General features: G+C 38.5%; 1 protein-coding gene and 2 pseudogenes across 2 annotated transcripts in view; 2 read left to right on the forward strand and 1 right to left on the reverse strand.

The window, feature by feature from the left end:
* The window catches only part of Ankrd28 (ankyrin repeat domain 28), a 181,536-nt gene that overhangs the window by 100,791 nt on the left and 55,050 nt on the right, over nucleotides 1-25,695 (reverse strand). The window lies entirely within an intron of this gene.
* LOC127185158 (60S ribosomal protein L26-like 1) lies at nucleotides 21,948-22,384 on the forward strand (annotated as a pseudogene).
* On the forward strand, nucleotides 24,855-25,394 carry LOC127185142 (protein C1orf43 homolog; annotated as a pseudogene).

The raw sequence follows: 25,695 nt of genomic DNA on the forward strand, positions 1-25,695 counted from the left end.
TACTTGCAAAAATGCTGACATAACGAAATAATATGACGCTTATATAGCATGCATAGTAGGAAACCCCAGTTAGAACATGAAAAGCTCCTTAATGCCGAGCAAAACAATGACTTAATGTAGCATGTGTCACATAATGCACATGCACCTGATGTTTAAAGTCCCCTTTGCCCTTACAATGAACTCCAGAGCCTTACAAACATTGACTCCACTGAGCTACATACCTGCTCCTTTGTAAGGGATTTATAAAGCCATAACACAATAAATGTCACATGGAATAGAACATTTACATTGTGTATACATGTGTAAGACACTGTTAATTAGTACAGAAAGTTTGAGTTGGGAATTGAACTCAGGCCTTCCACGTGTTAGATAAATGTTCTAACACTGAGCTAGACTCCCAAGTGATGGAGAGGGTGTGTGTGTTGTTCCTGTTCTTGTTTTTTGTTGTTGTTGTTGTTGTTGTTGTTGTTTTTAAAAAGCAACCAATTAAATTTAATTTAAAAAGACCAATTAAGCCACAGCAAGATTATAGATTATTTATGCTCACCTTCATAGTTCACATATTTATTTCTGAGTAACATTACTCCTTAAAGTCACAACTCTCATTTTTCTGAATTGAAACATCATCCCATAACTAAGAAAAGTAAGGCCCAAAAAGGTTAAGTGACAAAAGATCCCATTACCAAAACTTAAAGACTGCATATATTAAGACTCAATGCTACAAAGTAAACCCACAAAGCCAAAGCTCTTCATCTCTGCTACTGTGGCAGTCTAAACAAGTGTTTCTCAACCTGTGAGGTCAAACAACCCTTTCGGGGGGGGGGGGGGGGGGGGGGATCACATATTAGATATCCCACATATCAGATTTTACATTACATTTCATAACAGTAGCAAAATTACAGTTATGAAGTAGAAAAAAATAATTTCATGGTTGGAGGGTCACCACAACATGAGGAAATGTACTAAGGGGTCACAGCAGTAGGAAGGTTGAGAACCACTGCTCTGAACTCACTGGGCTATAAAAGCCTCTAAATTTATTCCTCAAAAGCTACAAAATAGCAGCTAAAAAACTGACTCTGAGGCAAAGTGCACTGAGAACAGGTGGCTCCCAGCTGTTTGTGTCTAGTGGCAGCGGATCTGATGCCTCTGACCTCCAAGAGCACCAGCATTCATATGTGAACACACATACATACTCAGAGAATCTGATCAGACTACAAATGGGGGTAACTGAAGATGCTTGTTCTTAATGTTTGCTTTCTTCTCTGAACTGGAACCTTGTTATAACCCCAAACCAAGTCTTGACACTAAACCACTCAACTCATTTAAATAGGAAATGTCAACACATCATTTGGTACTTTTAAAAGCAGAATGTAAATATAGTATCTATTTTAAAAGTTTTTATTATAAAGGTGTGAATAACTATGGGACAGGAAAAAAAAGACAAAATGATCATTAAGGACAGCTTTTAAAACCAGAGCTTCCTGTTTTTTTCTTAAGTATTATAATTTAAGAAACTGTGATTTTTTACTTGGATGTCATTTAGGCTACAATATCATCTGTGTAGTCAAAAGTACACAGCTTGCCTAGCATGTATAAGATCCCTAATTTGATGAAACTATCTATCACCTACAGTATCAAAATACCCCCACTTCCTTTTTTGGGTTTTATTGAGACATAGTCTCTCTATGTAGCCCTAGATGTTCTGGAACTCACTATGTGAACCAAGCTGGCCTTGAATTCCCAAACATCTTCTCGTTTCTGTCTCCCAAATTCTGTGATTAAAAGCATGTGCCACCACTCCCAGCCTCAAAACATCTAAATACTTTTAAAGTGATAACTGAAACATGGGAGAAAATACAGTAAGGCATAGGTCTTGAACATTCCACTCACATAAAAAAATTAAATTAGGTGTGTTGACACATTCCATAATTCTAAAATCTGGGAGGCTGGAGCAGGTGTTTTACCAAGAGCTCACCACCGCCTGGGTTACATAATGAGACATTGTACACACACACACACACACACACACACACACACACACACACACACACACACACACTTTAACTACGTATTATCTCACAAGATTTTTTTTAGCTTGTTTAAACTCAGTTAACTGTATGACAAACTATCTCACCATCTTAATTTTATTATGGTTTTTCGAATGGTTCCCTTACATTAATTTAGAAAGGGCTTACAGTAACAATCCAAATGCACCACCCAGTGGCAAATGGTAAGAACTACAACTTTACAAGGATAATAGAAAAGCAAAAGCAGGTTGGAAATTCAAGTCACCAAAACTTATTAATAGAAAGTGTGTGTGTGTGTGTGTGTGTGTGTGTGTGTGTGTGTGTGTGTGTGTGTGCGTGCGCGCGCGTGCACGCACATGTGTGAGAGGGGGGGATTAGTAATCTATTTGTTGCATTTTTTCCAATTAAAATCATTTGCCACACAAAATCTGACAGATTTTTGTTTGTCTTTGTTTTGCATAGGAATGTTTATTTGCTTTTCTGTTTTGCCCATCCATTTCTCAAATGTTGGGTTGAATAAAGAATTAGAATAAGTTTATTTTATGATTTGTCCAAAGTCTTTGTAAGCCAAGAGTTACAAAGTAGTTTACGAATAACAAAAAGTAGATGAGGCATAGAATTTCTAGTGAAAACCTAGTTATCAACAAGCATTCCAAATTACATAACAAGTGAGCAGTTCAATATACATTTAAAGGCAGAAGAGATTAGTTAGCTGGGTCGTGTGGCCCACGCCTTTAAACTCAGCACACCAGAGCAGAGGCAGGCAGATAGCAAGGAGCTCAAGGAAAGCTAGGGCTACACAGTGATGCTCTGTCACAAAGTGGAGGTGGCGGTAAGGAGTGAGGATAGAGACGAGGTGTGAAGGAAAGGAGTGAGCAATGGGAGAGGGAACCCCCTTTGAGTGCTCATTCCTAGAGCGTGTGTATCAGTTAAAACAATGGTCATCTGGAAGACAATCTAGACTTTCTTAAAAGGGGGCCAGGTACAGGTTCATCAGTTATGTATCTCAAACATCAGAATTGTTAAAGGGAACATGAATCTTGAATGTGGTATCACTCTAGTTTAACACATCAAAGTTTACTTCCTATTAGAAAACAGACTTTCCATTTCTAACTTAACGGTTTTCTTCTTTAAACAAACAAACAAACAAACAAATCCAGTTAAATAAAACTAAAGGCAAATTAAATAAAACTCCGATAAGGGTATGTTTCTGTTTTGAAGCAATTTCGAATTGAGCTTACTTGACATCAAGCAGCATTGCTGTTTTCAGAGTATAAGACGTCTAACAAAAAGACAGTGCACTGCTGCCTGGTCACTATCGAGCAACAATTTTTTCCCCCAAACTGTATTGGTCCTTTATTAGATATGTATGGTCACATACTCCATATACATATATACTAAAAACAGCTAAATATGCTAATCCAGAGGCCTCAAAATGGGTAAAACTTGTAACTGCCATAATTGCTAAAATCTGAGTACATTTTAAAAACAATGAAAACTTAAACTGCTTTGTGATTGATAGAATACCTTTCTAGAAATGGACTTCAATATTGTTTCCATCTAAATCCACATCCAAAATTCCATACATCTTGTACCTATAAGAAATATCTAAACGCCTACTGTCTCAAATATGCTTCTTCACATAATAGTGTCTAATATGGTACTGGCTCATCTACTTTCTCTAAACTAATCATCTGAAGCAAACCCCAACAAACTCAAGTAAAATATCTTATGATGTGACCTCTAACACTACTATAATTGAAAAGTGTATTTCATTCCATGGGTAATGTATCTTCATACAGGTTTCTTTCTTTCTTTTCTTTTTCTTCTTCTTCTTCTTCTTTTTTTTTTTTTTTTTGGAGACAGAGTCTCTCTGTGTAGCCTTGGCTGTCCTGGACTCGCTTTGTAGACCAGGCTGGCCTTGAACTCACAGCATACCGGTTTCTTTAGTCCCTAACCGAAATAGACACCAACTTTTCAAATTAAAGCAACAATTATTGAATGACAGTTTCTTCCTTTCCTGACTATGAAGTCTTTAATGTTTCCATTTCAAATGTGAGGACCAACAAACAGCAGCAGGATTATCAAACGACTGTGCCTTTCTAGTGCCCTCAGTCTAATGCTTCTCCTCTGCAGTCTGAGAAATAGTTTAAGATACTTTCGCTAAACCCAGAGGAAACATTCACATAATAGAAGTTGGTGATTGCTATGGCTGATAATGATTAAAGTATGTACTACATTTACTATGTAAGAGAATGAGAAAAGTAATAGATGGCTGGGTATTGAGATGTGAATGTTTATTGGTTTTACAGGACAAAAGAAGACAAATCTGGAATATTGCTCAGTATCTTCAGCTACTTAATATTTTCTTCTCTGAGCTATAAGGAGAACATTAAGTAAGATTTATATGCCCCTTTCCACTGAAAATCTATCAGAATTATCAAGTTGCTATATACTGAAGTCTTCCATCCATAGAAGGCTATCTCCAACTGGGGCTGACATTAAGTATTAATTCACATGTAATCATGTGTAAGGTTAAGTAATAAGAAGGCCAAAGTAGCAATAAACTAGCCAATTACAAGGACTGCCAGGATTACAACACAGGACCACCTAACCGTAACAGGAGTCCCCACACTGCTCTCCTCTGGTAAAAGCAGCACTTGTATCATTTGAGTTCTAATCACAGGCCTGTGATCAAAAACAGGAATACGCCAGCCTTCAAAACGAAGAGGTGTATGTTTAAAGAAGACACTGAGTTGTTACATCAATCAAAATGTACTTTGGTTTTTGCTGAATCAGAATTTAGTTTTTATCCTTCTATCAAGAAAACTGATTTGTATAGGATACTTTTTTTTTTTTTTTTTTTTTTTTAAACAAAGTTTTTCTAGGTAGTCCAGGCTGGCCTCGAATTCTCAATCCTCCTGCCTCCAATTTCCTACTATGAGGATTACAGATATATACATGCCATATTTATATAACCAACATACACATATTTAAGGAAAATATTTTTAAAGACTGTCTTTATATAAAACTTAATCCTTACTGAATTCTTGAAAAAAACCCAATATGGGGCTTTCTTCTTCAGAACTGGTAGTAACAAATTATCTCCTTAAATCTTAAGAAAACACACACAAGCAAAAACCCTGTCCAAATATATTTTCTCATGGTTTGTCTTAGCTAGGAGCCTGTCAGGGATGCATAAAATGTTTCTTATATCTTTATATATGAAACATTAATTTCAAATACATAAATTTTAATAATTTGCTGCAATATCCCTTAAAAATTAAATACTGCTAGGTATTTTCTCTGTATATGTTTCTAAAATTTTTCAACTGTGTATTTTCTTAGTTTGCTTCTTTCCCCTCAAAACAAAGAGGGAGTTTAGTAAGGAAGAGTTTTAGCAGGGCTGTAAGCTGGGTGTTAAGGATTGCTTCATGCTCAGAAAAGTGAGTGTGCTTCTGAAGAGAGTGACTTGCCCACACTCCATTTTGCCTTCAATAACACTCAGAATGATTACATAAAGTTCTACACAAACATATATCACACTGCATGCAACCCATTTCCTATTAAACATTTGAGTTTCTTTTTTTTCCCTGAGAATATTATATATTCTTATATAGGTTTTCTAGAATAAAAATAAGTTGCCCCTAGTTAATCTTCAAAATAAGTAAAATCAGTTCTAAAAATTATAAAAGCATAATTTTCATGTGCAATATCATTAAATGATACATGTCAGAATTAAACTTGTGTTAAACTGTATGCATCAACCATATTTCATACACACTAGAAAAATCATGCAGTTTTTTAAAAAAAAATCCCTGTCAACAGTGACTAGATGCTATTGTCTTAATAGGCCTTTGTAAAATACAAGGAACATAGAAATGACCTTATGTAGCTCTGGTGCAAGATATGGTTTGTAAGGTATTAAAACACTTTACTTAACCTTTGTTAAAAATATGATCAAATCAAAGTATCAGAGTGGCTAGGTATGGTTATACACACTTATAAAGCCTACCACTCAAGCACTGTGCGTTCAGGCCAGCCTGAGCTACGTGGCAAGTGTAGCTTGAGCTACATAATGAATCTCAACTTAAAGCAAAACCAAGCCACCAAAGGGGGTGGAGAGCATTTTTTGTACATAGTCTAGACATGTAACAAACTTGGTAATGTCACGAATCTGTCACTTGGTGGCAGCAAATACAAAGAAAATATTTTTAGTACTTTATTATTTTACCAATACAAAAGTATTTTTCAAATCGTATATTTTAAACAGAAGTTTCAAATGAATGAGAGGCTGTATAATTCCTTCGCCTTAAGCAAACAAACAAAAAAGGAGGGTCTGAGTATGTTGTTCAAACTCGCCTCCTCCTGCTTTGGCTTAGTGTGCTGGGATTACAGGCATGCACAACACTGCTCAGAACAACTGAGGTTGGGGTTGTTTGTTATTTATAAACAAGACCAGACCAGCCTTGAACTCTTCTCATCTTTCTCCCTCAGCCCCCTTAGCTATGAAGATTAGTGGCATATGCCAACCAACACACTCAATTTTTTAATAGTAATGTTTTTAACTTTTTCACAGTTAAGCTCAACCTTGAATTACAGCACTGATAGATACGATTTAATCACTTCAAAAAAGTATGTGATTCTTTTGATGCCTATTAAATAACATGTATCAAAATAAAAAAATATACAAATCCTATTTTCTTGCTTTAGCCAAATTAGGTGGTATAACAATCTAGCCTCACAATTCACTGTTTGTTCATAATTACTTTTATGTGAAGTACTAAAATTACGACAATGAACAAGAACTTCTTTTTTGGTTTCATGAATCTTATACAAAATCTCCTGTGTATTTCTTTTACCCAGATTTTGTTATACATAACAGATAGTAAAAAACAGATAGTAAAAGGCCCACTCAAAAGCTAAAAACCAGAAACAAACAAAAAGACTGGAACTTTCCTCCACCTGTAACTTAAGTCACAATGAAAAATAATATGCAAAAAAAGCAAAGTCAGGATATACCACAGTCCTCCTATTTTGCTTGCTTTATTGTTGTCCCTCTTTTTTTGAAATATTTATTTTGAAAGAGAATGTACCTGTTATTCTATATTAACTATTTTGCTTCTTAAACTCATAATATGACATAAATATTTAAGTTACAAACACCTAAACAATGTATTTAGGGGGCTGGAGAGATGGCTCGGCAATTAAGAGCATTAACTGCTCTTCCAGAGGACCTGGTTCAATTCCCAGGATCCACACAATGGATCACAATTTTCTGCACTACAGGGGACCTGATACCATCTTCTTGCCTCTTTTGGGCACTAGGCATACATGTGATGCACACATAAATACATACAGGCAAAACACATTATATAAATAATAATGACATATGTACAGCAGGGTCTTGCAAAATTATCATGTAGCAAAGGTTTCATTTCTCAGTAATCTGTTTCCAAACTCACTGCCAAAATGCTTTACAGGAAAAGGCACTGGGCATCATGTATTCAACCTGAGATCAAAGGGGTGGATCTATTGGTAGATAAATCATGGAGTTAAAGACACAAGAAGACTGTAAAGCACCAGTCTTCAAAGAGCATCTTATTCAAAAGCAGGGATTGATTGTATCTCCTTCACATCAGCGTATTAGTTATGTGCTCTGCTTAACATGGAACAGCGATGGACTTTTTCTCATGAATGAACACTTCATACTGTATTATACCTTGTCAGAATAAGTGTCATAACCTCCCCTATTTTTGGCTATTCTTGTTTCTGAAACATTTACAGTCTGTCAATTACTGAGCAATTTCACAGTCCAATCTATTACAAAGAGTCCACAACATAAAGACCCCAGAGGCAACATTTCTATTTCCCTAAACGTTCATTTCTTCTGTTAGAGAAGAAAGGCAAATGAAGAATAAACAAACTATAAAGCAGTAAGTGCTTTCATAGATGGTTACATATGTACACATCAACAAAGGGAAGAAAGACATACATACATTTTAGTATATCTGGAATTATAAGATCTCTCAGCCAATTAATGATAGCAGCGAAACCAGATTCCGTTTCAATTATACTATTCTGAGAATTACATATTGTTTTAGGAAATGTAAAAGTGCCAGGAAGTGCTAATTTCTAAGGTAGCAAACACGGCAGGATCAGCAGAAAACATATCTATCTCTGTAGGAAACTACACCAAATCTATAAAAAGCGTCTAGAATTAATAAGTAGGGTTTGTTGTTGTTGTTTTGTTTGTTTGCTTTTTTCTTTAATTTTAAAAAGGATTTATTTATTTATTAACTATACAGTGTTTTGCCTGCATTTACACCAGAACAGGACACTAGATCTCATTATAGATGGTTGTTAAGCCACCATGTGGCTGCTGGGAATTGAACTCAAGACCTTTGGAAGAGCAACCAATGCTCTTAACCTCTTAATCTCTCCAGCCCCCTTGTTTGCTTATTTTTCAAAGCAGGGTTTCTCTGTGTCGCCCTAGCTGTCCTGGACTAGCTTTGCAGGCCAGGTTGGCCTCACTCACAGAGATCCACTTATCTCTGGCTCCCAAGTGCTAAGATTAAAAGTGTGCGCCACCACGTCTAGCCCAGGTTTTTTTTTTTTTTTTTTTTAATTAAAAGTCATATGTTGTTAGTTTTAGATAATAGCAATGAAAAGTAGAAATCAAGTTTTTCAGGTCTCATTTATATAATATTCAAACTCTGGAAAAATTAAGGTATAAGTTGCACTTGCACAGGGTGTCATGCAATGCTGCTTAAAACACAACCCATAAAATATTGGCGGAGAAGTAAAAGACTTACTAAATGGAGACATAATGTTGGAGAATGAAAAAAATATTCTTACACCATTAAGATTTGGCTTTTAACCAAGTAGTAGCAGTGTACATCTTTAATCCCAGCAGAGGCAGATAGATCTCTGAGTTATAGGCCAGCCTAGTCTATAGAGTGAGATCTGGGAGAGCCAGGGCTACACAGAGCAACTCTGTCTTGAGGGGAAAACAGAAACAAAAATAACCAAACAACAAAAGAAGCGGCTTTTAATAGCACATGACAATGAACATTATATTCCTTTCCATTTAGCTTGTTCAAAGAGGTGGGAATCAAATTAAAAATATGGCTTAGTAAGGAACACTAAAACTCCATGTCACCACAAAGCAATGAGGAACAGGGCAAAACAATCAAAATCAATATTATAATAAAGTAAAATCTGATCAATATCTTACAAAACCCAGAAAAATGCAGGAGCAAATGGATTCTATGAGTTGAGGTTCAAGACCACCCGGGTCTATATAGTGAGTTCCAGGAGAGCCAGAGCCAGACCCTGTCTCAAAAAGGAAGGAAGGAAGGAAGCAACAAAAGAAGGAAGGGAGAGAGGGAGGGAGGGAGGGAGGGAGAGGGAAGGAGGAAGGAAGGAAGGGAGGGAGGGAGGGAGAGGGAAGGAGGAAGGGAGGGAGGGAGGGAGGGAGGGGGAAGGAGGAAGGAAGGAAGGAGAAGAGAGAAGATGAAGACAGAGATAGAGAGGCAGACGGAAGTTGGTAAGGTTTTGGTAAAGCTAAGTGGCAATTTAACTTACCTATTCACCACCCACAACTTCCTTCAATGACTACCATCACTATGATACCAACCCACATCAGTGTAGCTGATACCCAAAAAAACTGACACTATTTTATTATTGGGTACTAAAGGATAAGTTTGGGCCTTGTTTTGGTTTCCAAGATTTGGAGATTCCTAGGGTTGAAGAAGATTCCCATATTATTTTGAGGCCAATGTTTACCTGCAGTCACCCATGGCACAATACAACAGCTGCCTAACAAGCAGTAGATGGGCCTAAAAGCTTGTGAAGAAAGAGGCAGAGAGAGGAGATAACTAAGTGAACAGGGGCTATAAAAAGCTCCTATGCATGTTGTAAACTCTGCAAGTCTCCATGAATACCCAGGGCTACACAAAAGCTCAGAAAAGATGTAGCAAGAGCCTAAACTTTAACCTTAGGTGCACCTTTTAGCTCCTATGCAAGCAAAAGTAACGTTAGAAAGGCAGTGCTGATCAGTTAAACACTGAATATTCTAACACAGAAGAGACCTGCAAAAGACTAGGACAGTTTTTGTCTTTTGATTCGGGTATCTAAGAAAATTTCTGTCAAACCACAGCTGACCACTAAACAGTTAGGAAACTCAATAAATGCAGCTTATAAAAGGAAGGGAGGGAGGATCATTAAACAAGTCATAAAGTCAGCAATTACAAAACAGGGGGTGGAGGGGAGGGAGGGAAGATTGAATTTCCAGACACATTCTACTACAGCAGTGGTTCCCAACCTTCCTAATGCTGTGACCCTTGTGTTGTGGTGACCCCAAACCATAAGATCATTTCGTTGCTACTTCATAATTGTAACTGTCCCAGTTATGAATCAATGTAAATATCTTATATAAAGGATATCTGATATACAGCCCTCCCAAGGGGGCTGCAAAGCACAGGTTGAGAACCATTGTACTATACAAAATTTCAGTTTTCAACAATGACAAAAATCGAGCCATACAAATAAACACAAAAGTATATATTAATTCACAGGAAAAATAGAAACTATCTCCAAGAAAGGGCAGTAGTTAGGTTTATTAGAAAGACTTTAAATAAACTGTTTTAAATAATTAAAAAAAAAAAAAACTAACGAAGAACTAAAAGAAACAATGGGGGGCGGGGCGGGGAGAAATTCTGGAGCTGAAAAATACAATAACTAAAATAAAAAACTACAGTTCTTTGGAAAGATTATCAAAGCTACCAGGCCTCTAGCTAAAGTGACCATGGAAGAAGGGACAAGACTCGGCTTACTAAGAATTAGAAACTAGAAGCAGGCATGCTCTAGAAGAGGGCACACTGACCTAACTTGGAGGAGGGAGAGCACTACTATTTTGGTTGGTATACTTTGTACATTAACAAATTAGATAATTTACATGAACTGAAAAGGCTACCGCAGACCAAAAACATAAAAACAAAATAAAGCACTTGATCATACATACAAATAACAACAAAGAAAGATTAAACTGGTAAGCAACAACTTCCCAACAGGTGATGGAGAGATGTCCCAGCAGTTGAGGACGCCTGCTGCTCTTGCACAGGATGGCAGCTCACTTCCCAGAACCCGTGTGGGTGCTGTATAAGCACCGGTAACTCCAGCCCTAGGGGTCTGCAAGCATCTGCACACACATACACACACATGAGTTTAAAAAACAAATCAAAAACAAAAGACTTTCCAACGATGAACAGACCAGAATAGACTGTTTCACTAAGGACGTCTACCAAAAACTTAAAAGAATAAACATGAATTATTCTCAAAACAGAGAAAGAAACATGTGACTTTTCCCCCCAACATAAAGAGCTTAGTTAGTGGGCATTGATAATTCTTGAGGCCAGAATTACCCTAATGCCTGTAGTGGAAGTTTTGGTTTCTTTAAAAACTCAGTTATGTAAACATGTTATTGTTTTGATCACAAGTGTGGGATGTGTAAACTGCCTTTAGTTTATCCACAGCTGATAACAGCCTCAAGAGAGATCTTTGTCAGCTGGAAACTGACTCATGCGAGGTGGGGGTGCATGGCCTTTGCTAGCTGGAAAACATCCGTGTGGGAACTCTGAGAGAGTATAAATGAGAGAGAGAGAGAGAGAGAGAGAGAGAGAGAGAGACAGACAGACAGACAGACAGACAGACACAGACAGACAGAGACAGACAGAGACAGAGACTCTTTGACACCCTCCTAAAGAAAAACACACCAGAGAATGGTGATTTGTTTTGCTGTTACTTGCTGTTTAGCTGGACTGCTGGAATCCTGACAAGAAGAGTGGAATTGTCCTGGGGAACTAAGTCTAAAAAGGTCTACATCCCCTATCCCTAACTAACCTCCTTTTGCTCCTACCTATGGTAGGTGGGTTAGAAGGGATGTAGAGGCATTAAGGAACCCCAAATAAAGTAGGTTTAAAAAAAAAAAAATCATAGCCTACAAATACCAAAGCCAAAAAAATACACTGTAATAAAAAACACATCTACACACCAATATCCCTTATGTATATAAACATAAAAATCCTCAGCAAAAATAATTGTAAACCAAATATTATAGCATATGAAAGATTACAAACCATAACTAGAGGGACTTTAATCTCAGGAATATAAGGGTGGCTTAACATTTTTTGTTTTGTTTTTTTATTGTTTTGTTTTTTCAAGACAGAGTTTCTCCTTGTAACGGCCCTGGCTGTCCTGGAACTCACTCTGTAGACCAGGCTGCCCTCAAACTCAGAGATCTGCCTGCTTCTACCTCTCAAATGCTAAGATTAAAGATCACCATAAACTATGCCCGGCAGTTCAACATTTTAAAAAATGCTGTACTATGGTAATTAACTGAGAGGGAAACTGACAATCTCAGTAGTTTGGGGCAGGGAGCCTGAGAGGCCAGGCATGAGGGCACACGCCTTTAATACCAGCTCTTGGGAGGCAGAGGCAGGCGGAGCTGTGAGTTGGAGGCCAGCATGGTCTACAAAGCAAGTCTAGGACAGCCAAGACTACATAGAGAAACCCTGACTCAAACCCCCGCCCTCAAAAAAGCATTTTATAAAATCCAGTATGTTTTCATGATTAAAACAACTCAAGCAATCCAGAAGAAAACTTCTTTGCATTATAAAGAACACTTAGGAATATAGAGTCATTTGCTTTTTCCAGGAATGTATTACCAGTTTTCCAAATTAAATCCATAATCTCAATGGGGTTCAAATAGACTTTCATGACACTATAATTTTTTAGATTTACATAAAAGACAAAAGCACAGAGTCAATGGGCACAGAGGGGGCTGATTTAACACAACATACAAAAGGAAAATTTCAGAATGCTAAGAATATAAACTGGGAAAAGATAAGCAGGTATGATATTACAATTAAAATGTTCTGAACAAAAGACTCCTAAACAAAATAAAGCGAACCACTTACTGAAGTATGACAAAGTCAACAAGATTCATAGCCTATGAACAGAGACGCAATTAAGGCATACATTAGTGACTGCTGAAGTGGTTAGGGTGAGACTGGCCCCCACAGGCTCACAGAGTGGCATACTTGGTAGTCCCCAGTTGGTGGACCTATTGGGGAAGATAAGGTGGTATGCCCTTGCTGGAGCAAGTGTGCGGCTGCTGCAGGCGAGCTTTGCTGTTCCCAAAGTCCCCACCGTTCCCATTTAGTTCTCTCTGTCTCTAACTTGGGGACTCAAAAAGTTCTCAGCTGTTCCTGCTCCCATGCTTTGGTTCTGCCATTATGGACTCTAACCCCCTGGAACTATTTTTATAATCTGTCTTGGTCATGTTATTTTTATTACAACAACAGAAAAGAGACTAAGACAACTACATTGTAAGAAAAAATGAGGCAATTCACCAAAGATAAAAATACATCAAAATGAGCCTGGCAGTAGTAGTGCATGCCTTTAATCCTAGCACTTGGGAGGCAGAGGCAGGTGGACCTTTTGAGATCAAAGCCAACCTGTCTACAAAGCAAGTTCCAGGACAACCAGAGCTACACAGAGAAACCTGGCTCAAAACAAACAAAAACAAAACATATTCAGTCTCACTAGGAATATGGAAAGTGTAAACTGCAGCAAAATATCACTTGATATACAAACAGCAGATTATAAATTTAAAATAATTCTTAGCAAATTTGGAAGAGAAATAAACAATTGCTTACAGCAATATAACTGCTATAACCATTTTGAAGAAAATATCTGTGTGTGTGTGTGTGTGTGTATGTATGTATGTTTGGGGGGGTGAATTCCAGTAATTATGCTTCCTCATATCAATCTTAGAAACACTGAAGATAAAATAAGCCAGAATTTCAACCCAGCACTATTTGTTCAAAATTTAATACTATGTAATTATAGTATTGTTAGAACAATAAGCTGGTTTATCTGGATAAGATAAACAGCAACTGTAGCAAACAGTAACAGGTAAATTGTAGACATATTAGAACAGATAAAGTATATTTATTTAGCTGTTGAGTAAATAAAAGTAATAGTTTATATTGGTTGTTATACTGTTATATTGCTGTATGTAAACATAGCATTTATTTACATAGAAAAATTATATAGGCTACTTTCTTTTTTTAATGAGTTATTCATTCATTTCACATACATTGGTGTTTTGCTTCTGTGGATGTCTGAGTGAGGGTGTTGGATCTCCTGGAACTGGAGTTATAGATAGCTGTGAGCTGCCGTGTAGGTGCTGGAAACTGAATCTGGGTCCTCTGAAAGAGCTGAGCCATCTCTCCAGGCCTATAAGCTACTTTCAAGGTAGGTACTAAAGGTAAAATTGTATTTTTATATGGAGTGATTTTACTCTTTAAGAGAAAAAATACGGCAAGTACTGAATCTCTTTATGCCAGGCAAGAGGAACTTAAGTCTCTACTGAATATATTTTACCTTACATTTTCAACTTAAGAGTAAGCATTTCCAAGCACATTCTGACTGGTTTAACTACAGAAGACAAACAAGAGTAAGATATGACTGATAAAAACTACTGCCATGACTAATCTTGATTGTCAAATTGATAGGAAACAAACCCCTGGGCTTGTCTGTGGAGGATTTTCTAGTTAATTCAGGTTGTAAAATCCACCTAACTGAGTAGCAACCCCCCCACAAGCTAGGCCCTGAACTCAACAAAGAGGAGAAAGCAAGGTAAGTACCAGCAGGCACATCTCCTCCCTCTCCCTCCATGCTTCTTGATTGGGAACACAATGAGGTTTGGGGTTTTGTTTTTGTTTTTCGAGATAGGGCTTCTCAGGGTTGTCCTGGACTCACTTGTAGACCAGGCTAGCCTTGAACTCACAGAGATCCACCTGCCTCTGCCTCCCAGAGTGTTGGTATTACAGGCATGCACCACCAAGTGACCAGTGCTGAGGTCACTGTGCCTTCCCTGACATGACAGACCAGCGGTTCTCAACCTATGCATCACGACCCCTTCGGCAGCAGACTGTGTGTGGGCGGGGGCAGTGTTCCTGGTCTAATGATCCTTTCACAGGGATCGCATATCAAATATTCTGCATATCAGATATTTATATTATGATTCATAACAGTAAAAAACTACAGTTATGAAGTAGCGACATAAATAGAGGCGCTGTATTAAAGGGCCCAGCACTGGGAAGGCTGAGAGCCTGTAATGGACTGTATTCCCTGGAACTCTGAGCCAAAATAAACCACTGCTTAAAAGTGTTTTGTCAGATATTTTGCTGCAACAACAGGACAAGCAGCTAAAACAAGTACAATGGCCAGAGAATGACTGTGTTAGTCCAGTGATAAGTGCCCCTCAGTTTGAGAAGGACTAGAAAAGGGAGAAGAAGATCAATTATTATATGGAATATAAATTAGGACTAGAAAGAGCTTCCATCAGTTATATAAGCAATGCACACTGTGAGTCATTTCCTTTTAAAAAATGTTCCTACATTAACAAGGCAAAGGCAAGGGGATTGTTTCAGGTAAATGATTTTTTTAAAAAAATATTTATTTATTTATTATTATGTATAAGTGCTCTGCCTGCATGTACACCTGCACTCTAGAAGAGGGCATCAGATCACATTGTAGATGGTTGTGAGCCACCATGTGGTTGCTGGGAATTGAACTCAGGACCTCTGGAAGAGCAGACAGTGCTCTTAACCTCTGAGCCATCTCTCCAGCAGGTAAATGATTTCTAAGACAGTTTGGGTGACAGCCTGTCTCACAGGAACCAACAAAATAAGCAAAAATAAATGAATACACAAACATCTGTGCGATGAAGACATACAAATGGCCATCAGTTACATGAAAAAAATGCTCAAACTCATCAGGAATAGGCAAATTAAGGCTGGAGAGATGACTCAGCGGGTAAGGACACTGACTGTTGTTCTAGAGGACCTGGGTTCAATTCCCAGCACCCACATGGCAGCCCACAGATGTCTGTAACTCCAAGATCTGATACCCTCACACAGACATACGTGCAGGCAAAGAAACAGCACACATATAAATTATTTAAAAATTTAAAAGGCAAATTAAACACAAACTATTACTGCATTACTCATGTGTGTGAAAATTACTACTACTACCAAAGAGAAAAAATAAGTGTTGGTGAGAATGTGCAGAAGAGAGAACCTCTGCACACTGCTAGTGGGTATGTATACTAGTAGAACCGTTATTTAAAAAACAAACAAACAAACAAACAACAACAACACCCAGTATAAAAGTTACCCAACAATAAAAACACCAAAACTTGCTTACCAGGTAACACTGAAGATCCAAGTTCAGAACCCTAGCAACCATGCAAAAAGCCAGACAGAAAGAGGATCCTTGGTGCTTGCTAACCAGCTAGTTAATTGTTTAACTAATATCAATTCAGTACCAGGTTCAGTGAGAGGCCTTGTCTCAAAAAATAAAGTGGAGTAATAGAGAAAAAACACCCAACACTGACCCCTCTCTCATGCATGCAAGTAAAATTCAAGATTAAAAGATATTTAAAATAAAAACAGAGCTGGAAGTGGTGGCACATGCCTTTAATCCCAGCAGTTGAGGAGGAAGAAGCAGACAGGCCTCTAGTCTACAAATCAAGCCCAGGACAGCCAAGGCTACACATAGAAACTGTTGTCTCAAAAAACCAAAATAAATAAATAAGTAAATAAGTCAATAAATAAATAAAAACAGAGCTTTCTATGATCCAGCAATTTTACCACAGGGTACATATATAAAAGAAAATAGTATATCAATATCTGCACTATGTTTATTGTAGCACTAGTCACAAAGTTAAGACATGGAATCAACCTCAGTAACTATAAAGGAACAGATGAACGTTTCTTATTCAAAATGCTTAGGAGAGGCAGGCTGCCTCTGTGAGTTCGAGGCCAGCCTAGTCTACAAAGTTAGTCCAGGACAGCCAAGGCTACACAGAGAAAACCCTGTCTCAAAAAACAAAAAACAAAAATGCTTAGAACAGGAAATGTTTGAGAGTTGAGATCTTTAGGATTTGTAATATTGATATAGAATAGGCAATCCTGAAGATAAAACCACTAGTCTAAACATGAAATACATGTTTCAAATGTATCTTTTCACATAACGTGAAGATAATTTTATATATTAATACTTTTAGCCTGTCAGGATGGCTCAGCAGATAAAGGTGCTTGTTTCCAAGCTTGACAAACTCCAATAATCTCTGGAACCAACATGGCAGGAGAGAAATGATTCTTGCAAGTTGTCTCTGCCCTCAATTTGTGAGCCATGCACTACATATGCACACTAAATATGTAAATGTAAAAAAGGAAAGAGAGAGAAAGTGTTTTTTAGCACATATGCATTTTCACTGTAACCTACCACATGAGGTCAGATGTGAAAATTTCCAACAGTAGTTGTTACGGTTATTTTTTATACAACTGTGTTTGTTTCTTGGTTTTCTCTCTTAACATGGCTGTCACACAAATAATTGAGACTTTATTATATTATTTAAACAAGCTTCACAGCACAAGAAATAAGCAGTTATTACTCTATTCTTAACCCTCTAAGCTAATTTGGTTTCCACCCAGCATGCGTCCCAGAGATACTTCCATTTTGTATCTCTCCCTGCTGAGCTCCTCTTGTCTCATGTGAAGACCTCTTCTGGTGGCTAACTCCCTTACTTCTTCCTCTATCTCCTCCTCCTCCCCTGGCTGGCAGGAAGTCCAGCCATATTCTCTCTCCTGCTCAGCAATTGGCTGTAAGCTGCTTCACTGACATATCAGGGGACAATTGGGGAGCAGTGTTTACACAACATTGAGGCAAAGGCTTCTCAGAACAAGGATTGCAACCAGATATTGGGGGTGGGGGGTACAGAAACCCAGCCTTTGAATTACACAATGACCGTATGCCTGCAAGTAGTGTCACAAAGTACAAGTATTCAAAAGCTGTGGAATTTTGGATTTGGGATACTCAATCTGCATGTGTAAATGTCATACTATTCTGTCTTCAGAGAAATGAAAATCTTGTCACTGGCAACAATACAGACATCATGTTAAATGAAATAAACAAGGCCCCAAAAGACAATTACTTCAAAAAGTCAAAAGACTTCTAGATAGGTGATAGATGAGAAGCTGCTTTCATGTGACCCAGAGAAAGGTCATAATGGGGAGGGGGAGAGTGTGTCAGTCAGAAAGTCACAAAGGGAGTGATGGGATGGCTAAAAAAAAAAATAAAGAAAAACAGAAGAACAGCTCAGTAAGCAGACAGACTTACAGCCTCACCTGGATAAGCTCCCTAGAAGGCAGAGGGAAAGCAAGAAGGAAACCTACCCCAAAATACTGACTTAACACTGGCATAAACTGTAGGAAAAACACAAGTCTACAAATTCACCTGACTTATCCATCCCTGTCCCCAGCATCTACCTGCCAGACTCCAATTTGAGGAGACCCAAGAAGAAGCCATACTAGCATTTCATCTTTACTTTTACCACGTTTGCCCTTTTTCATCTTTACTATATTTTGTAGAAGGAATCTCTTGTGTTCTGTATGGATGAAATACCTGTCAATTAAAAAAAAACTATGGCCTATGGATGAGGCAGGAAACGGGTGAGACTTCCCCGGATAGAGCCAGGTTGGAGAGATTCCGCTGCCAAGATGGAAGGAAGATGGGAAGTGTGGTGCCTAAGCTCAGGTAACCAACCACACGGCAGAATTTAGGGTAGTATAATGGGTTAATTTAAGTTATGAGTTAGTTAGAGAAGAGTCTAGCTTTATGGTCTACATATTTGTATAATATTTAGTGAGTCGTTAGTTTGGGAGCTAAGGAATAGGAGGAAAAACCACCTGAAACATAATGGCATAATGGTGACCTACTACAATATGCTACTAATATTTTGAATTTGTTTTTTAAGCCTTTGTTTTTATTTTTATAAACACTTTATATTTATCTAATGTTGCCTTGTTTAATTGTTCTATCATTTCCTTGCTTTAAAAATATGCTGCTCTTTCCACCTGTCCTTCATAACATTCATTTTTTCTTTTTTTTTTTTCCGAGACAGGGTTTCTCTATGTAGCCTTGGCTGTCCTAGACTCACTCTGTAGACCAGGCTGGCCTCAAACTCACAGGGATCCACCTGCCGCTGCCTCCTTAGTGCTGGACTTAAAGGCGTGTGCCACCACAATTGGCTGGGTTTTGTTTGTTGGTTGTTGTTGTTTTTGGAGGGGGATGTCATTTTCTATTCTATGGTCACTGAGGATTGATCTATTAATGGGCTTCAAAAGATACATTTCTTATTTAAATTTGGGATACATATGTGCACTGAAGCATGAGTGCTGGTGCCTTGGAGGTTTAAAAAAAAAGCATATGGGGTCCCTAACCCTGGAGGACAGGTGATTGTAAGCAACCTGATGTGGGCACTAGGAAGAAAATCTTAACCACTGAACCACCCTCCACTTTTCCTACAACCAATATTTAAATCTATTTCTACATCTACTCAGTTTGATGTTGCTATTACAACAGTTTGTTTTCTCCTCTCAACGGAACTAGAACTCCAGCCATGAAAAACAGGCAGTTTACTACTGGAAAAAATAAAATAAGATAAAGTCAAAGAATTTGATCCAAAACCAGTCAGAAGAGATAAAGGCAGCCACTATAATTCATTAAGAAGATAGACCATTTTCTGGAGCTGGAGAGATGGCTCAGTAGTTAACAGCACCAGCTGTTCTTGCAGAGAACCCAGGTCCAATTCCCAGCACCCTCTTGGCAGCCGGCCCACAACCTTCTGTAACTCCAGTTCCAGGGAATCTGTTTCTCTCTTCTGGCCTCTGAGGGCACCAGACATGCAAGTAAGACACAGACACACACAGACATACACAGACACACACAGACACACACAGACACGCACATACACACACACACACACGCGCGTGCGCACGTGTGCGCGCGCGCAACATAACATTTTGAAATGCATATGCAATAAATGTTGGGGTTCCCAATTTCATAAAGCAAATGCTACCACAAATAAGAGAACAGATACACTAATAGTCTGTGATGTCAATATCTTACTCCATCAATAGATAATTGCTCCAGGCTTAATTTAAAAAAAAAAAATCAACAAAGAAAATTCAAAGTTAATCACACCATAGGTTAAATGCACTTAACACACATTTACAGAAGATTCCATTCAACAGCTGGGGAAAATCTCAGCAGCCCATGGAATTTTCTGTGACTCTCTAAATATTTGAAATTAAGGAAAAAAGTATAAACTCCTAGATTAAAAGAAAATTAAAAGCACAAATCATCTGAACCTTTGAGATACAGCAAAGGCATTTCCTAACAGGAAGTGGATAGCTTACATTTAAAAACAGAGCGATCTCAAGTAAACAGCTCAGTGACATACTTCAAGGTCTTAGAAAACAAACCAAATCCATTACCAGTAGACAGAAGTAAATTAGGGTAAATTTTTTTTTTTTTTTTAATGGAGAATAAAATACAAAGAATCAATGAAGTTGGCTCTTTGGCAAAATAAACAAAACTGACAAACTCCTAACCAAACAAATCTAAACAAAGGGAAACACTTCACTTAATGAACAGCTGAAAAAAATAAAGACACTTACAACAAATACTAAGAATCCATAGGGTTAGGGTTTTAGGGTTAGGGTTAGGGTTTTAGGTTAGGGTTAGGGTTTAGGGTTAGGGTTAGGGTGGTGGGTTAGGGTGGTTAGGGTGGTTAGGGTTAGAGTTAAGGTTAAAAAAAAAAAAAAGAAAGAAAGAAAAAAGAAAAGAGGAACGTCTTTCAAAACTTCTATTATCCCAAACTGGAAATCTAAATGAAATGGATACATTTCTACACATAGGACCTACTAAGATAACATAAAGTTATGCAGTGCAATGCAGTACTGAGGCAGTAATACAGTCCCACAACAAGACCCTTGCTTAAACAGTGTCACTGTCAAATTCTACCAAAGCTTTAGAGAAGAGCAGCCAACACTAATGTCCTCAAACTAGGCCTTGGAAGGTGGCAAGAGCTCTGTGAATTTGAGGTCAGGCTGGTCTACATAAGTGAGCTCCAGGACAGCCAGGTCGACATAGGCCTCCTCTCAAAAAAGAAAGAAATAGAGAGAAAAAAAAAGTCTCAATAAAATACCTGCAAATTGAATTAAAGACTACATTAAGAATTATACCATGTGTAAGTTAGTTCCATTCAAGGGACACAAGGATGTTCCAACATACATAAAACAATGAAGAGACTTAAGGATAAAATCATAATGACCATCTCAATTGATACAGAAAAGGCCTTTGACAAAACTCAACATTCTTTCAGGATACAAGCACTGAAGAACCGTAAGCAGAACTTAACATAATAAAGTTGCATGTAAACTATAGTCAATATTACAGCAAATGGGGAAGATTAAAAGCATTCCTTCTCAAATAAGGAGCTTGTCACAGATGTCCACTTTCTCCACATATAATTAACATAGTGCTCAAGCAGTAAGATGAGATGAGAGAGAGAAATAAGAGAGACAAATACAAAATAAGTCAAATCCCAGTGGGGTGTAGTGGACCACGCCTTTAATCCCAGCACTCAGGAGGCAGAGGCAGGTGGATCTCAAGACCAGCCTGGTCTACAAAGTGAGTTCCAGAACAGCCAGGAATACATAAGAGAAACCTTGTCTCAAAAACAAAACAAAACAACAACAACAAAAAAAACCAAAAACCCAAACAAGTCAAATCTCTACTTGCAGACATAACACTTTATTTAAAAGACCCTTTCGACTATCAGAAAATTTAGCTCTAAACACATTTTCAGCAAATTAGTTGAGTGCAGAATCAATGTAAAACTTCCATTGTCTTCTTGCATATCAATAATAAACTTTCTGGGATATAAATCAGGAAAAAGCTCTTTCCTTTTGCGGCCATCGCTGGATCACAGCCACCAAAATGAAGTTCAACCCCTTCGTCACTTCTGACCAGAGCAAGAACCACAAACGCCATTTCAATGCCCACTCTCACATTCGGAGGAAGATCATGTCTTCCCCTCTTTCCAAAGAGCTGAGACAGAAGTATAACGTCCGGTCCATGCCCATTCGAAAGGACGATGAAGTTCAGGTTGTCCGAGGACACTACAAAGGCCAGCAGATTGGCAAAGTGGTCCAGGTATACAGGAAAAAATACATCATCTACATTGACGAGTGCAGTGAGAAAAGGCTAACGGCACAACTGTCCACCTGGGCATCCACCCCAGCAAGGTGGTCATCACCAGGCTAAAGCTGGACAAAGACCAGAAGAAGATCCTGGAAAGGAAAGCCAAGTCCTGACAAGTAGGAAAGGAGAAGGGCAAATACAAGGAGGAAATGATGGAGAAGATGCAGGAGTAGAGGCCTCTCACGCACAGCTCTCATGAAAGACTGCTTAAGTAAAAAAAAAAAGAAAAAAAAAGAAATCAGGAACAAATCCCATTCATGATAGCCTCAAAATAAAAATAAATAAAAGACCTAGGAATACACATAAGCAAATAGGTAGAAAACTTCTACAGTGACAACTTTAAAACACTAAAAAGCTGAAGGTACTTAGCTGGGTAAGAGCATTTCCAATGCTCAGGTACTAAGTTACATACTGAATTGATACTGTGAAAAATGACTACATTATCTAAAGTGATCTAAAGATTCAATGTGACCAGCATCAAGATTACAGCAACATTCTTTACAGAACTAGAAAGCAAAACAAACTACAACAAAAACTCCAACACAAAAAACCTTAAATAAGGCTGAGATAATCCAAAACAGAAAGAGTCATGCTGGAGTATGCTAGGACTGCCCCTGGTGAAATAACCTATTCAAAAAAAAAGTCAAGAAAAAAGGATTAAACCAAAGTGGGGCTTGACCACAAAGCAACAGCTAAGCCTGGGACAGGTATCAGCTAAAAGGAGGCACTCCCCCATACACCCAGGGGGAGCTGGGATAGACTGTTCAGGCTGGGGGGCTGGAACCAGAACCTGGCTACACTATGAGCAAAGACTACTGACATAGAGCAGGCTCTGAAGACAGAGACAGAGACAAGAAGATAAAGTCTGGAAAGGCTGCCAAAATCCTCCTCACTGCCTAGATGAAAGAGTTACGAAGGAATGGGGGAAATATTTGGGGAATCTGGCATAGTTTTCTGAGGGACAGGCTGGAAAAGATTTCCCAGTGACAAAAGTAATATGGACAGGCACTTGGAAAGCACAATTCTAAAGACATAGGGACAAAGTTATAATTGGTGGCAGGGTGACCTTAGGAATTCTAGAAGTGGTCTTCCCACAAGGAAATTCCCCTCAACATGAGATACTGACTTATCTTGAACATTTCATAGATAATTCTACAAGACAGTCAAAGGAGAGGAAGAAACCACATCATTACAACTAGGAAGGAATACTAAGATTATTTCATTCTGTTTAAAACTTTTAAATTTTATATTTCTGTACTTTAAACTTTCACTTAGTGTTTTACCTTGCATCTTGCTCAAATAGGCTTTTGTGAATCCCTTTCTATTTTTTCCATGTGTGATATCATACACACACATACACGGTTTGTCTGGCAGGAGGATGAACGTACACACGCAGAAATCTGAGACAGATGTCAGGTATCCTACTCCATCATGATTCTCCTTTGAAGCAGGGTCTCTCACTCAGCTTCAAGCTCACATGTCATCCAGGTTGGTGGGCAAGCAAGCCCCAAGGACCTGTCTGTCTCCTCCCTCCAATGTCAAGGTTACAGGCTAACAGTCCTGTCTGACTTTTACACCAATGCTTAGGGATTTGAACTCAGGTTCTAATTTTTGTACAGTGAATGCTCTTACCCTCTGAGCCATCTCCTCAGTTCAAACATCCTTTTCTTTCTCTGGTCATGGTGTAAACTATTTTCTTATACCTCTAACCCATATGCTTTTCTTCTTGTTCGGGTATTACTTCTCGTCCCTATGCCTTTCTCTCTCACTTCACTACTTAAACTACTCTTTCTTCCCGTCAGTATTCCAGTACTATTACCTCTGAATCTTACACACAACACAAGCGAAGTACACAACTGTCTTCTACTGCCAATTCCACCCTGGGGATGCTGTCAAGTTCCCCAGTCAATAATAGCAATGACCACAGATCTAAGTGAAGACAGCTCACCACGAAGATTCCCACAAAACAAGAGAAAAGGGAAAAAATTAAAGCTATACAGCCATCCCAAGAGAAGTACAAACCACAACAAAGAAACACGAACACAAAAATGAAACAACCCACTATAAAATGGAAAACACAGATGAGATCTTTGAAATGCCAGAAAAAGACTTCAAATTTCTATTTTCAAAAGGGATCGATGCTTACAGGACCCAGGCAGATGAATGAAAAGGAAGAAATCACTTCAGAACCTATACATGAAAGTTAGCAAAGCAGATAAACCAGTCATTAATTTGGAGGAGAAAAACATGAAGGAAATTTTCAGAAAAGAAACAAAGATTCTTTTTGAAAAAGAACCACAGAAATGCTGTCAATGTAAGTATGAATGGATCAAACACACACACACCACAGTGAAAGTATCATCAACAGACAAGACGAGATAGGACAAAGTTCAAAGTATCAAGGATAGGGTCAAGGTTAGAACAGCATTTTCATTCATACATAAGGGGGTAAAGTAAGGCTTGCAACATTTAGGAACCCTGGGATAATAGTGAAGTGAAAATCACCTAAGAATCGCTTTCCCCAAAACCAAATGGAAACGGCTGGAGAGCTCCAGGGAACTAGGTGCCCTGGCTTCTGCTGAGCCTGGGCTAAAGTGCAAGCGTAGTGGGAGTAGCCTAGTGGGCTTCACAGTGAGAAAAGAGATGGCGTCTAGCAGTAACTAGCTAGCCAGAGTGAATGCGGTGCTTGTGATGGCTTATGGGAGTCTGGTATTTGTACTGCTGTTCATTTTTGTAAATAGACAAATCATGCACTTTGCAATGAAATCTAGAAAAAGACCTTATGTTCCCGTGGGACACAATGCCCCCCAAGGGCTTAAAAGACCAATATTTGACTACCCAAGGTTTACCATATCAAGTATAAACCCCAGCTCCTTGCAGATGATGACACTAGTCTATTGCAGCTGGAAACCCAGGGAACTCAACGTTGCTACAACTATCTATACAGGATAAAAGCTCTAGATGCCATCCATGCCTCTGAGATCCCATCTCATGCTGAAGGCCGGCATCCCTGTTCTTTACTGGGTAAGAATTTCCACTCCTACTTCCTAGATCTACAGAACACTAGCACTCCTTTCAAGGGAGTTTGCAAGGCCCTTACTGATACTCTCCTGGATGGGTATGAGACAGCCTGCTATGGGACAGGGGGTCTTTGGCCAAAGTGAGTACTTGTGGTGTCAGTGGCCACTGTGGTCAAAGCATGAATTGAGAGCTTTCAGAGACACCACCAGTCAGCAGCCAAAGACCTAACCCAGTCGCCATCCAGGTCACATACTTCCCCACCTCCAGTCAGAAGAGCAAGCGTCCTAAGCACTTCCTTGAATTGAAGAGCTCATAAGGACAACTACAATATACTAAAGAGTACTCGATGATGGAGCTTCACACACTGTGTAGCCTTCAGGCTATCTGGTTCAGCAGACCCAGAATTTATTGGCCAAAGCTTCTGTTGAGTATACAGAGTCCTTACAGAGCTGTGTTTAAAAGG

The sequence above is a fragment of the Acomys russatus genome, chromosome 3 (genome assembly GCF_903995435.1).
Source record: "Acomys russatus chromosome 3, mAcoRus1.1, whole genome shotgun sequence".
Lineage (NCBI taxonomy): Eukaryota > Metazoa > Chordata > Mammalia > Rodentia > Muridae > Acomys > Acomys russatus.